Source organism: Mirounga leonina, unplaced genomic scaffold, assembly GCF_011800145.1.
Source record: "Mirounga leonina isolate KUSES-001 unplaced genomic scaffold, KU_Mleo_1.0 Mir_150, whole genome shotgun sequence".
Lineage (NCBI taxonomy): Eukaryota > Metazoa > Chordata > Mammalia > Carnivora > Phocidae > Mirounga > Mirounga leonina.
In genome coordinates this window covers 30,658,706-30,674,384 of record NW_023270374.1, presented here as the reverse complement: position 1 = coordinate 30,674,384, position 15,679 = coordinate 30,658,706, and positions in this window count along the sequence as shown.

Here is a 15,679-nt window from a genome sequence, read left to right as displayed (position 1 = left end):
AGGTTGGTGCATTCACCCACTCTGGAGACAATAAAGGCTCATCTGCATCAGGGCTCTGGGGGTAGAGAGAGAAAGGCTGGAGGAATATTTGGAAGGCAGATGGAAAGACTTGGTAAACTGTTTGCCCAGCAGACATCTGCATGATGAAGACTTCTTTTTAAAAAAAAAGATTTATTTATTTGAGAGAGAGAATGAGCAAAAGAGACAGAGAGCGAGCACAAGTGGGGGAGGGGCAGAGGGAGAGGGAAAAGCAGACTCCCCACTGAGCAAGGAGCCTGACATGGGATTCGATCCTGGGACTCCAGGACCATGACCTGAGCTGCATGCAGACGCCTAACTGACTGAGCTACCCAGGCGCCCCAGTGGAGACTTCCTGAAGCAACAACCAAACTTAGTGGCACTCATCAGAATGGCCCCGTGTTCATACCCCATCAGCTGGGTGTCCGTCCCCGCGGGAACTGTGGGAGCTGAGACAAGCCCATCCTACTGCAGCAAGCCTCAGAACATAGGGCTAGCTTGTGACCCAAAGTTCCTCTAGGCACCCCAGACATTTTCCTGCCTTGATTTCAGATTTCCCTAATTACTTGCCAATTGTCTGTGCACACGGCATTCTCTTGCTCTCGTGCCTCAACTGTCTGAGGGCAATGGCTATTGTATGTCGTTGTGCACTGGGCACTGAGTATCGTTGGTTTCAGAGTATCCTGCTAATGAGCGGAGGGCATTACAACAGAGTGAGTCACAACTACAGTGGATTGTTCAGAATTGTTTAGTGGGTCATTCAGGAGCAGGAGGCCTTCATTTATCTTTACTTCCTTCCAGATGTTTTGCATCCATCACCTCCCCTCCTGGACCAGAGAGTCAGGTCCAACTTCTAGTCCCTGCTCTCCTGCCCATTAGCACCACCACCCTAGGCAAGTTTTCCACCCTCTAAAAATGCCCTTGTCCTTATTTGTAAGATAGGAGGACCAGTGGAACCTACCTCAACCAGTTGATGGAAGGATGGAGTACCATGAAGGCATTTCACGTGGCCCATGATCATCCCCACTGTTCTATTCAGCAAGCACTTGCTGGACACCCTCTGGGAGCCAGCCACTCTACCAGCCCTGAGAATGCAGTGGGGAGTGACAACCAGCCAGCTTTCATGGATCTTGCATTGACAACCAGCCAGCTTTCACGGATCTTGCATTCTAGGCGGGGAGGCTGATTATCAACAACAGAGAACACAGGACATGTTGGATGGTACGGGTTAGGAAGAAAAGATAGAATAGGCACCAGAGCAGAGCTGGGGGTGCTGTTTTAGCTAAAGCAGCCAGAAAAGGCCTTTCTGAGGAAAAGACATTTGAGCAGATAGGGCTGAAGTGAGAGAGTAAACTTCGCAAAGTTGTGCAGGAAGAACTTTCCATGCAGAGGAAACTGAGGCACAAAGGTCCCAAGGCTTTTGGTGTAAGGAGCAGCAGGATAGCTCAAGGGGTGGGAGCAAGGTGGGCAAGGAAGAGGAATAGGAGCAGAGCAGGCGGCCTTGGCAGCCATGGTAAAGAGCTCGGTGTTTATTCTGAAGGAGAGGGAAGGACACTGAAGGAGTCTTTAAAGGGCGGCTCCACCATGTGATTTCCAGTTTCAGAGGGTAACTGTGGCCACTGTGGGCAGGTGAAAATTGGGGTTGGGCGTACCTCCTGGGAGCCCCTTGCAGTTCTCCAGGGGAAAGGTGATGAGGATGGGGATGCCCCCTCCTCATGCAGCTGTGGCTGGTACGTTGTTTGGCACATGCTCAGACCGTGGGAACGTTATCCATCCTTATCTCATTCCTTATTAACTGTCCCTTATTTGCCTCTTCCTCCCATTTTGCCCCTGTGACATATGCAGGCCCCCTGCCCCTGTCTTCCCAGTGCTTGAATCTGAGAGCACCAGTTGCCCTCCTCCTGAGAGCCAGAGCTGCTGGATCATCATAGAATCCGTCCAGCCTTAGACAACATCCTCAGTCCCTGTGTGTTGGCGCCCATAACTGGGGACACGCTTTGCACAGCTGTCTCCGAGGGCTTGGGTCCAAACACAGAGCTACCTGGTCTGCTTATCTGTGGAGCATCTTCCTGCCCAGTCACCTGCTACTTGACTCGTTAGATGGTCAGGCTGACCTACAGGTGGCCTGGAGTTGCGGGGAGAGGTTCTTTCCAGTGGACACCTGGTCCTGAAACTGCTGGGCTCTGAGGCCTCACGAGCCCCACCTCAAAGGAGATGCCACAGCCCAATTAACAACCAAAGGGCAAAGTGGGAGTGGGTGTAACCCAGAGACAGTCTCCTCCAGGAAGATGGGCTGGCAGGCTGTGGACTGTTCCTTCGGTCTGAGCTGCCACCGTCCTTGGGACAGTTTCATGCCCTGGTATTTGCAACCCAGGCTGTGCACGGAGGGAATCCGGACTCTAGGGAAAATCATGAAAATGCTGCTGCCCCATCACCCCGGGAATGGAGGGGCTGCAGACACTGCTTCTAGAGAAGAGAGACTGTAGCTTGTCTGTATGACCTCAGCCCTGCCTCCCTGACTCACCTGTGAACTCAGCCCGCCTCAGCCCCAAAGCAAATAGTTACCACCTGACTTGGCAGCGGCCTCGGGTCTGAGCTGCTGTTGATACCACTTAAGTCTTGCAGCTTTGTGGGGTGTCCCCATGGGGAGACCCTCACTTAGTGCCCGTGCTCAGAATCCAAGCTTTCCAGAACGAGTCCAGCCCAGCCCCATTAAGGCACTGCCAAGGCACCTTTTTTGTGTGTGACCTGGGAATTTCTGCCTGCTTGCGGATTTCTCAGTACCAACTTGGCCTGCTCTTGTTTTCTAGACTATCCATTTGTCCCTTCTGAGACGTCCTGTGCCCCCCCCCCTTTATCTTACTCCCTGTGCCCCCAGCTTCTTCAGATTTTTCCCCTTTCTGTCTCTGGATTCCAACCAATGTGCAGACCCTGATGCCACCTCAGTTACGGTTTTGATATCTTAACAGAAAGTCAGGGACCAACACTCAGATACTAGAAATTTGGTACCATTAACAGAAATTGCAGAGCCCAGGAATGAGGGGAGGGGTACAAAGGAGGGGCTCATTTAAAATTTAAAATATTTGCACACTTTGAGCCAGCACATATATCTTGGTATTGATCGAAGCTCTTTGGAAGCTATTTACGTTTTCAGCCCACCTATAAGACTGAGATTTATACTGCATTTGGTGTTTAACTAGCCTCTTAATGCATCCTGTTGGGCCATAGTGTTGGTGGGTGTATTGTAAATTTTAGCCTTGGTGCTAAATTGATGTGCTTAGTGGAGTTGAATTTAGGCCATTAAAATAAATAAATAAAATGAATAAGAGGGACTTCCAGGCCCTCTGTGTCATATTAAAATCAAGCAAAGCCAGAGAGACACAACCTCTGGAGTCATGATAGGGTTTTGTGTGCCAGACTTAGGGCATGAAGGATTCCTTTCAGTATGGACACACATAGTGAACACCAGCAGTGTGGAATTAAGGGAGAGACTGTGGTGCAGCGTGTGTTCATGCTGAGTTGAAGTTAAGAAGACCTGAATTCATACCCTGACTTTACCTGCACACCCATAGCTGGATCTGCTTTTTCCCAGTTTCTAAGTGAGTGGTCTGGCTCGGTGATTAGGTAAAGTCCCAGGCTCCTTCCACGGATCTCATCCCCTTGTAGTTAACCCACCTGTGTTCAGCTGGACTCTCACATCTCTCCAGCCTCTGGGTTGAAACAAGAAGACAACAGCTCCCAGCCATCTCAGGCTGACTTCGGAGACATCTCTTGTCTAAGTGACCCGTGAGAATCGGGGAAGGTCTCAGATTCGTCCACATTCTAGTGAATCTAACAGCTTCTGTGAAGTCTCAGGCTGCCAGGAGCCAAGCTAATTGGAACACAGGCCAAATATTTTCCAAAAGATTCACTATAGATAAAAAGCTTGTTTTGTCTGCTAGAGGTAGATTTAAAAAAAAAAAGAGAGAGCGTTCTGAAATCAGCAGACAATTCAGAGCCTGTTGCTGTCCTCCTGGTTCTCTGGAATTACAGCATTTTCCTCCACAGTCAGTACAGAGATGCTGGTCATTTGAGCTGGCTTCTTAGTGTGACTCACAGCATACTTGTCATAAGCCACCGTAAAGAGTGGGTGGCCACCAAAGTTTTTCTGTGGAGGAGGAGCAGGTCTGTGAAAGCTGGATGACCAGGATCCTGGTGGCTCCTGGAGCAGATCTATGGGGATGAAAGTGCCAGCAACCATTTCTCTCTCCTCGGGTGGGTCAGGTGAGGTCTCGTTCGCTCTCATTCAGCCTGGGGCTCTTGATCCTCAGCGTCAGCTTTTCCCAAAATGGCACAGTCCTCTCTTACCAAGGCATGGGCCATTGTTTCTGACAGTGCCCGGTCCTGAAATAGGAAGTGAACTTGGTTTATCTACTTTTTATCCACCCTTATCTACCCTTTCAATGGCCCTAGCTCTGACCTTGACATATACACTCATAGATCCCGTGAGAGAAGTTACATATTCTTAAAAATGTTGGAATCATGAGAAAGTAAAGGGCAAAAAGGAGAGAATATAAACAGATGTTTGTGTTTGTGTACATCCTTCCTTGTCTGTTTATTTTTTCAGTCGAGAAATATTTGCTGGGCATCCTCTCAACAGGATGAGTAGGTCTTTGGCAGAGAGATATGTTAGCAGTGAAGATAAATGATACAGCAGCCCCTGGTGATTTCTTCTAGCTGAAATGTAGGATGCTGGGAGTGCAGGGTGCCAGGTGAACACAAACTGTTTGAGCAAAACTTATAAATGCCAAGTTAAGGAATTTGGACACTACTCTCTAGGACAATGGCTTATGTTGAAGAGATTTGGGGCAAGAGAGTGCATTCCATAATTTGTATACTAGAAAGAGTTTTCTGACTAAATCTTTGAGAAGATTGGACCTGGGTGAGCTTTGTGGCACAGGGATTAATGAAGGCACAGTTGCTCTGGGTGAGAGGTGGTAAAGCCCCAAAATCATGAGTAAATCGGAATGTAATTTGTTAATAATTAATTACAAGTGAGATGACCATTTCTCTAAGAGGCCATTTCCCAAAGTTTATAATCCTTCCATTTCCTACACACACATACACCCCTACCTCACACACATACACATGCACATACCTACCTAACACCCCCCCACACATCCCTACTTCATACACACACACCTACCTCACACACACACACCCCTACCTCATACTCACACACACACACACCCCTACCTCACACCATGCCTCCACACCACAGTGGCTGTGCCCATTCATTTCTGAAATACCACTTTTAAAAATGCATTTCAAAAACTATAGAAGTTACCATGAGCCCCCTTAATTTCTCTGGGAACATGATCTCTTCAAAACCCTGGACATGGCTGAGGAACTGGAGAAAGAATCAATATTGCTGACTGCACAGTCCTTCAGCTTCCCTCACTTCAGTCCAGTGGGAACATTGGGCTTCTTCTTTCCACCCCCGAGTACATCTGCCGAGCAGGGGAGAAGTTGCCGCAAACCTCTTCCATGCGGCTTGGGCCCTCTTCAAAGCAGTGATACTATTTCAGCAAAAAGTCCATGCAAGTGCTCACCCCCTGGTAAAAATCCATTTAAACAGGCTCTGGTTTATTTACTGTAACCAGACCAGCATGGAACTGGAGCTGGGATAATTAAACCCTAATTCATCAACACTTTGGGAACAACACATTTGGAGTGGAGAATTCCAAAATGGGATGACTGAAACTGGGCCAGACTGGCCTTGGCTGGATTCTGGGAAGGAGCAAACATGGTCTTGGGTCGCCTGATAATTCTGACCAACACAGCCATCATGCCCTGGTCTGGGTTCAGGAGACCGTGGGGCCAGCTGGGGCCAGTCAACTAGCCTGTCCCCTTGGAGGTTTCTTTGTACCCCTCGGGGGCTGATGTAAAGGAGATCTGAGGCTGGGAAAGCATGACCATCACTTGTGTGCCAGGCACTGTGCTACTTTTTAAAACTGAAATTAGGTTCTAGGTCCAGGCCAAGTCCAATTTTCCTAAGAGGCTGTGTTGAGAAAATAGCCATTCTGAGCGGCTGCCTGGGCCTTTCACAGAATGACAACCTGCTCCCCGCCAGGGTCTGGGCATTTAGATAAGGACCCTAGGATCAGAGCTTAGTATTCGTACCGCAGGTTCCCAGCTGGCTTTTCCCGGGGTGCCTTTCAAAAGAGCCAGTTAGAGTTCAGTCTGTGAAAAATGAGTGACCGCTTCCCCAACCATCTCCTAAGTCATAAGTGCTTGCTACCCTGCCCTCCACCTCTTGCCCGCTTGTGACCTGGGACGGAGGACTGCCTCCCCCAGCTCACGCACCCCCATCCTGGGACTCCTAAGCAGCAAACCTTATGACTCTACTTCCTCTCAGTGTATTGAAACTGCGCCTTCAATCAAAATGACCCTGGAGTTTCATTTCCCCAAAACGGGAGCTCCGCTGCTGAGGAAGCTACCTGTTGAGCCCTCGTGGGTGGCTTGTGTCTCCTCATCCAGCATGTCATCATCTGCATATTCTCAACTCAGCACACAGGTGGCTGCCAAGTCTTCCAGCACAGAGGGACCTGATGAGATTTGTTTCCAGCCTACTCTCCACACAACATTTCTGACCACACAGGGAAGCTCCCCAGGGACTCAAAAATACCAGAATTCTGGGGACGGGACATTCTGCTGTCCTTTGTACCTGCTCTCCCCTAAGCCTCCTGGCATCATTCACATGGCTCTGCCCCTCCTTCAGCTTCTCTCAAGCATTCCTCTCTGTGACTCGCCCAGGAATATTTCTGTCTTCAACTCACTGTTAATTCCAAATTTCATTCATTCGTTTATTGATTTATTCATTCAATCAAGAACTATTTATTGGTGTGTTTAATTATATTACAGACATAGCCCTAGGCCTGGAGTGAACAAAATAACATTGCTTCCCTCATGGAGTTTACATTCTAGAGAGGGTAAGGGAAAGAAAAAAAAAAAGTGTATTTCAGACTAGGAAGAAAATGAAAGATAAGGGAAATAGAACGTGAGAGAGTGGGTGTTATTTTATATAGGGTGGTCAGGGGAGGTGTCTATGACAAGATGACATTGGAGCAGAGACCTGAAGAATGTGAGGGAATAAGCTTTGGAGATACTGTTGGGAAGAATTTAAGGGTAGAAGGGGAAAAGCAAGTGCAAAAATCCTGGGGTCAGTTCATGAATGGCATATTCCAGGAAGACTTCTCTCTTATTTCTTATTTTATATACATAATGTATACCCTTGCTATAATTTCTCATTTGCCTTTTCACTGGAATGAAGATCAGGGACCTTGGTTTATTCATATATATCTACCCAGGGCCTACCACTGCTCTTGGAATACAGTTGATGCTTAGTAAATGCTTGTTGAAAGAAAAGTAATCTCATTAATACTCCTAACAATCATATGAAAGAATATATGATTATAACTTGATAGATGAGGAAACAGAGAAATTAAATAATGCTCATGTTTGCACAGCTTGTACATGAGCAGTGTTGTCTAGATTCTGACCCATGTCTCTAAGGCCCAGAGCAAAAATGCTTTCACAACAGTCTTACTTGTGGAGTCAGAGCAGATCCTCCTATAAGCCTAGGGTCATGTAGCTGCAAAGTGGAATTTGTGTCATGACAACAGGCATCCCGAACTGGCCCGACTCTGCCTACCTGCCTGTCTGCCTTTCTGGCTACCTCCCATCATGTCCTGGGGACTAACGAATGCTGTGTTCGTGACGGTGGGCTTGCCCTGCAGTCCACCAGTGTTACTTGAGCAGAGCAGAACTTAGGTAGAATGCAAGTGACGTTGGGTCCATCTTCACAGCTGGGTGGTGGAAGGAAGAGAAGACCACTGTGGAATACTGGTGAGGGCTGGAGCAGGGTACAGGGTGCAAAGAATCGACCAAGGTGAGGGGTTTTGGGAGGGAGAATGGAGAGATTTTCTGTCTACACACCTAGCTCCAATCAGCAGGGCATTCACTGGGGTCCAGGGAAGTGAGAAAGAGGGGACAATGGGGTCCCTCCTGGCTGGGCTGGGCAGGTGACAGGGTAACAGGGACTGCTGGGAGCAGGGGCGGTTGGGCACTGCCTGCAGTGTCTACAGTGGGCAGGTGTGGGCACCAGTAGGCACAGGGTCCTACACAGTCTGGTGGTATGCCCCAGGTCCCTGGCTCTGGTGGGTTTACTCCAGGCCTGGATGTTTGCCTTGGCAGCCCTGGAGCATTAGCCTTGGCCTTAGCATGATTCCCCAGTGGCCAGCATACCTGAAAGTCATTAGATTGGGGGTTCTATTTTGTTCTCACATTTCTAAGCAGTGACCTGCAGCCATGTGTGACAGGCCAGGCACTTTATCAACTCACTTTCCCAAGCCCACCCCACCCATTCACCTTTCCCACTTCATCCATCCCTGCCCAAGACCTACCAATCCTCCAAAACCCAGAGCTAACAGGGACCCTTTTCTTTCCTCTTTAACAAATATTTGTAAGGATTTTCACAACCTATTTAAGTCAACCTTCTTCATTTTCCCATTAATGAGGACTCTGAGGGTGGTCAAGTGACTTGCTCAGAATCACACAGCTGATAAGGTGCAGAGTCTAGGTAGGAGCTGAGGCCTAGCCGATATCAAGAGGCCGTTGGAGCGTGGGCATCACACAACCATCTACCACAAATACTCTGGCCAGTCTGCATTGGCGTTTCCCATCTGCGATGCCCAAACCCACCTTTTTCTCCTAATGTGAACCCAGTGCTCAATTTGTCTGACCAGAAGCCACCAGAACACCTATTCTCATTCCAGTGTATTTGCAGCCCACATGGGCATCTTATGAAATTTACCTTCTTTTAAAAATATGTCTTCTATCATGAGTGCTTTGTAGTTCCCAGAGTATAGATCCTTTACCTCTTTGGTTAGGTTTATTCCGAGGTATCTTATGGTTTTTGGTGCTATTGTAAATGGAATCGTTTCTCTAATTTCTCTTTCTACAGTTGCATTGTTAGTGTATAAGAAAGCAACTGATTTCTGTGCATTGATTTTGTATCCTGCCACATTACTGAATTGCTGTATGAGTTCTAGTAATTTGGGGGTGGAGTCTTTGGGTTTTCCACATAAAGTATCATGTCATTTGCGAAAAGAGAGAGTTTGACTTCTTCTTTGTCAATTTGAATACCTTTTATTTCTTTTTGTTGTCTGATTGCTGTTGCTAGGACTTCTAGTACTATGTTGAACAACAGTGGCGAGAGTGGGCATCCTTGATGTGTTCCTGATCTTAAGGGAAAGGCTCTCAGCTTTTCCCCACTGAGGATGATATTCACTGTGGGTTTTTCATAGATGAATTTTATGAACTTGAGGAATGTTCCCTCTATCCCTGTACTCTGAAGAGTTTTAATCAGGAAAGGATGTTGTATTTTGTCAAATGCTTTTTCTGCATCAATTGAGAGGACCATATGGTTCTTCTCTCTTCTCTTATTAATGTGTTCTATCATATTGATTGATTGATTTGCGAATGTTGCACTGTATGAAAACAATGGATTGTGGATCACCACATCAAAAACTAATGATGTATTGTATGGTGACTAACATAACATAATAAAATTTAAAAAATATATGTCCTCTAGAAATATATTTTTCTAGCCTTTGTTTGTATTTTTCTAAAGCCATGGTTCTCCACCAGGGACATCTTGTCCCCCAGAGGACATTTGGCCATGTCTGGAGACACTCTTTGATTCTTGCAACTGGAGAAGGAGGGTGATTCCAGTGTTTCGTGGGTAGGGGTCAGCAGTTCTGTTCACCATTCAATAATGCACAAGACAACCCTCCACAATAAAAAATTATCCAGCTCAAAATGTTAACAGTGACAAGGTTGAGAAACTGCTCTAAAGTCATAAATAAATGAGTGTAATACTTTGTGTAGATTTTTATATATCGAGAAATAAATACTTACCATCAACAATATGGCACTATGAATCACTAATGTGGTGTTACAGGCAGTTTGCACCAGCTCATCCCAGTGTCCTGTGTGCATCTCTTCCCAACACCAGTGCCAATAGCTTGAAATTGACCATGGTGGGACTATTTAGAAAGCCTTGCATATTAGGGCTTTGGGTTTTTGTTTTGTTTTGTTTTTTGTTTTTGTTATTATTTTTTTGGAGAGCCAGTTTATCATCACCCATTAAGAATTTTCTGTGTAACAAAGATTGTACATTGTTTAATCTTCACAATACTATGTAGTGACTAACATCATTACTCCAATTTAATATTAGGAAATGAGGCACAGAAAACTAAAGCAACTTGTCATATATAATACCATTATTAAATGATGGGGACAGGATTTGAAACCTGGCAGTCACACTCCAGAGCTTTTGCTTTAAACATTACCTGCCTGGCCACACATTAATTAGAAACAACTGTGATACACTGTGTATTCCTGAGTTAGTCCATCTGAGACAGACAAATGGATATTTACATTTAGTGCATCATATTCCGATATCATCTTATAAATTTAATATCTTGATAAATGATAGCATTTGTATGAAGTACTCTCTTTTGGGTAAATGTAGATATTTTACAAAGAATGAAGAGTAAAATAACTCACTACAGAGTTCTTAAAATCCTAAAAGTAGCTGTCCTTCAAATTGTTGCCTAAATGTCACCTTTTCAGTGAGATCTTCTCTAATCAATATTTTTAAATTGCAACTTCATTTTCTCCCCAGAAGCACACCCTATCTTCCTTCCTTTCTTATTTTCTCTGTAGCACATGTTCCTTAAGGCTGTGTATTTTTTTTTTTCACTTCAGCATCCCCAACACCTAGAACAGCATGTGGTACATAATATATGTTCAAGAAAAGGTTTGTTGAGTGAATAGATAAATGATAAATGCAGAGGCTTCTCCAAAATAGAAGATAACCCCATCACTTATAAAAAGGTTCCATGTCTGGTACATATTTATGAGAAATGCAGAGAAAGGGGGGATCTGCCCTAGACAAACGTGTTAGACATCTTTCTAATAACCAAAATTGGAAAAGACAAATTGGACACGTGAAATAGTGGTGCTGGCTTAGCTGAACTGATACTGTTCTTCTGAAATAGTTGGAAGTTGGAGCTTTCTCCCCAAGTCCTCCCAGAGCACTGAGCATTTGCCATCATGGTCTTTGGGATGGACTTGGGGCCCATAGAACAGCCAGCTATAGGTACTAAATACATGTGTACAAAATGGAATCTACCAGGCACCTGGGTGGCTCAGTCATTAAGTGTCTGCCTTCAGCTCAGGTCATGATCCCAGGGTGCTGAGATTGAGCCCTGCATCGGGTTCCCTGCTCTGCAGGAAGCCTGCTTCTCCCTCTTCCACTCCCCCTGCTTGTGTTCCCTCTCTCGCTGTGTCTCTCTCTGTCAAATAAATAAAATCTTAAAAAAAAAAAAAATGGAACCTACCAATGCCAACCCTTGCAAAAGGCCATGTTTATTAAAAAGGGACCTCCTATGACCGTTGGCTCCATGCATGACTCACAGAAATGGATGTTCAAAATGTCCTCTTAGAAAGGAGCATGGTCTTGGTTAGTGCCTCAGCCTACTGGTATTAGATAACTGTAGAGAGTAGGGTTGTCAGGTGCAGCAATAAAAAATACAGGTCATCTAGTTAAGTTTGAATTTCAGAATATATATATATGTATATATATACACACATATATGTTTTATATATATACACACATATGTATAATATATATAACATATATATGTTTAAAAAGTATTTGTTGTTCATAGTTCATCTGAAATTCAAATTCAACTGGATATTCTATATTTAATCTGGCAACCCTAGCAGAGAGCTGAGTTGCTTGGTTACTCTTGGGGACTCTGCCCCACAGAGTGCTGAGGAGGCGAGGATGGAGACCAGGGACAGGAAGCGGTCCCAGAACACGATCAGTCAACAGTCCTGGGCACAGGCAGTACCTGTCTTCTGCCTCAGAGAGTCATAATATTTGAGAATCAGATAGCCCCATTCCTGGCATTCACCTAAAACTCTTGGTTTTTTTTTTTTTTTTCTTCTGTTTTGTTTTCATTTCTACCTGCATTCAGTGATTTCCTTCTCACTTCTGTTATTATGGGAACATTGAGAGTCATTCTAAAGCCTGGCTGATTCAGAGAACACAAGGGACATTCGTAAAGATACGGATTCCCAGGCCCCACCTAACAAGTATGTCTGGGATCAGACCTAAGACTGTGTTTTCTAAAATCTCTTTGGGAGGTTCTGATAGTTAGCCATTTGGGGGAGTCACCTGAATACCTCAGTTCTATCAGACACTCTATGCTATTGAAGAATCTTGGAATCAGTTTCATGGGGACAAGGATCAAGGCTGGAATGAAATTTGGCCCACCTATGGAATGGGAGCAATATTGGGAAATAGGGCCCAGGACGCTATGCAAGGAAGAACCAAAGGCCTGGTTCATAAGAGGCTCATACAAAGGCAGGGTATGGGGAAAGCAGACATAGATTTCGCAGGGAAATGGGGTAATGGGAGTAGAAGGTCTAAGATGAATAAGGTGGCTGCTACCATGAAGAATGTGGGTCACAATTCTAAATTCCATAGAATAAAGCAGTTGGCATGAGGGAGGCAGTGCCCCCAGGCTGGTTGCAGCATAAAATCAAGTGATCTGAAAAATTAATTCATCTAAGTTTGAATGTCTTTATATGGAAAATGAAGACTCATTAATTTCTTCATTTATTTATTGAATATGAGTGTCCATGAGTTAGACATCTACTGGAATGTTAGAAAATCAGCAATGAATAAAATATGTAAGATGCCTACCTTTGCAAAGCTTATAGGCTATCAGAGAACACAGATAATAAACAAGGAAAAGGGAAAAAATAAAAAAGGAAAAGGAAACAAGTGGTTATTACTGTGACTAGTTATTGGTTGTAATTGCTAGTTAATGCCAGAAACAGAACAAGGAGTTATATTAAAAGATGCTTTCAATAAATTAAAAACGTGTACACACAGTCGGAGGTGTGAGTACAGAGGACAAAGGGTTGAGAAGCTTATCAGTGAAGGTGCAGCCGGGAAATCAAATCCCATGCCAGGTATTTCAATAGAGAGAATTTAATGTAGGGAATTCATCTCAAGATATAAGAAGAGCTAAAACAGCCAAAGAAGATGAGACAATCCAGAGACTAGCAACTGTAGAAAGCCACTGCTTCTTCCAGGGCTGGAGGGATGAGGAGGTTCTCTCCTACTACCTTCCTATCTCCAGCCAGCATTTCCTTCTGGCTGAGCTCAACCAGGGGCAGGAGGTCAAAGGAGACTGAACAATGGCGTCCTCAGATGTCAGCCTCTGGACACACACAGGGTAACAAAGGCAGATAGTTGATCAGGGATGAGGGTGATAGCAAACAAAATAACTCACAAAGGATCTCGGACTTTCGATGATTTGATAGTTGGCTGATGACCAAGAAGTTGGTTCATGCTCTAGCTGTCCAGCCAGGATCTTGAAACATATGTCATTGATCCATTTTACCTGAAGACCTTCCTTTTTGGACTAAGGATAAAAGTTTGATAGAGTCTTCAAAGAGAGAGTCTCCAAAATAGGGTGGTGGAGTCAACTTATACCAGGTCACGAGAGTGGTTGTTAAACTTTCAGAAATCTTTTGTGTCAGTTGTTATCATGGCCCCTTTTTTTTTTTAAAGATTGATTTATTTATTTTAGAGAGAGAGTGTGAGTGGGGGGCAGCGGCAGAGGGAGAGGGAGAAAGAGAAGCAGACTGCCTGCTGAGCATGGAGACCAATGACCCTGAGATTTGTGACCTGAGCTGAAATCAAGAGTCTGATGCCTAACTGACTGAGCCACCCAGGTGCCCCTATCATAGCCATTATTAAAAATTAAATTAATAAACTTACAAATAAGTGGCATTAAGACAAAGGTAATAACTACTCAAAATTCATCGCTTTCTAATTGTTTACTACATTTTATTATTACCTATGTTTGTGAGGTTATTTACACCTATTGTGTTCATGTGGTGGAAACACCGTTGAGTGGAGTGCTACTGTCCGCCTCTTCTCAATATCCACGTTCAGCGATTTCACATTGATAGTTTGAAATTGGCCCTAATGGGAATATTCACATCATGGGAATTTGCATATGCCACAAATCAAAGTTGGTTGGTTTGTTTTTTGTTTTGTTTTTTTTGTTTGTCTTTTTTTCCCAAAAGAACTAGCTGTTGACATTTACCAGCACAACACTGGAGTCTCCCCTCCCCACTGATACTTGACCAGACTTGGAACAATGAAGAATAAAAAATAATGATGTCATGAATCCTTAAATGCCTTTACCTCTTTGATGAGAAAAGTCATTCAAGGGAAAGACAGACACTAGTTTCTGACACTTTGGCTTTTTTTCCCCTTGCCTGAAGATTTAAATAAACAAAAAATTGTCTTTTTCCATGCCAAGACTTCAAGTAGTTAGAGAATGCTTGAGTCTGACATACCCTGAACTAAGAGGGTATGTTGGAGAGATGCCAAAGGAGTGGGAAGCGATGAGAATTAGCAATTAGGCAGTGCCTGGGGTTTTGTTACGCAACTCTTGTGTGCATGTAGATCTATGTTACATATATAAATTGTATATATATACATATTTATATATGCAAAAGATCTTTATGTATCCATATTTCCCTTTTATCAGAAGGTTACGCTGAAAGAGAGTGAGCTTAGAAGTTAGACAGACCTGGATTTGAATTCCTCAGCAATGTGGTGAAATTGGGGAAAGTTTCTTCTTGTTTACTTGTCTACAAGTTGGACATAATAGCGTACCCCTCATAATATAGATAGAGGGTATGACAGAAATGGGCACAATTCATTCATTCATTGCTTCTTTTAGCAAATATTATACTTTATTGAAAGAACACAGTAAAGAAGGTGAATGCAGTCTGCCCTATAGAGATCATAGTTTTGCAGGAGAGATATACGTTAAACATTTTGCTTAAAATAATTTTGCTATTATGATGATGAATCTACTGAAAGAGGGTATGTGTCAATTAAGCAAAATTGAAGAGTCAAGAATATGGGCACTCCAGAATATTCATGTTTTCTTTCTCTCCTCTGTCTTTCCCTCTTGTAGCAGCCAATATCCATCCCTGCCCACATGTCTTGGGCCATGTCCCTTCCATTTGCTCAGAATATGCACCAGGGTCTACAAGTCTTTGCTTAGAGCTTTTCTCCGAAGCAGCTGAAGGCTGCTAGGTCCTGCGGCAGGCAGACAGGCAGTGCTAGAAATAACTCTCCCTGGGAGCAGTTTCCCCGACGCAAGGAATGCTTCTGGGCCATTCATTGTCTGCCAGAGTTTCCTCCGTAGAATCCAGCTCCAGGTGCCCACAGTATGGTTCGCTAGCACACCTTTTTTGGCTGCTATCCCTTTTTCTCACTTCCCCATTCCCCTACAGCTGATATACAATCCAAATCAACTATCTGCACCAACTCTTTGACTCAGATCTGCTCTTCTGAGGGCCTAAACCAAGAGAGCTTCTCTCAAAGAGATCTGTGTCCCCCCTCTGGGCACAAAATCCGGCCCCCAAGGGACACCTGGCAGGCTTAGTCGTTAAGCGTCTGCCTTCAGCTCAGGTCATGATCCCGGGGTCCTGGGATCGAGTCCCATATTGG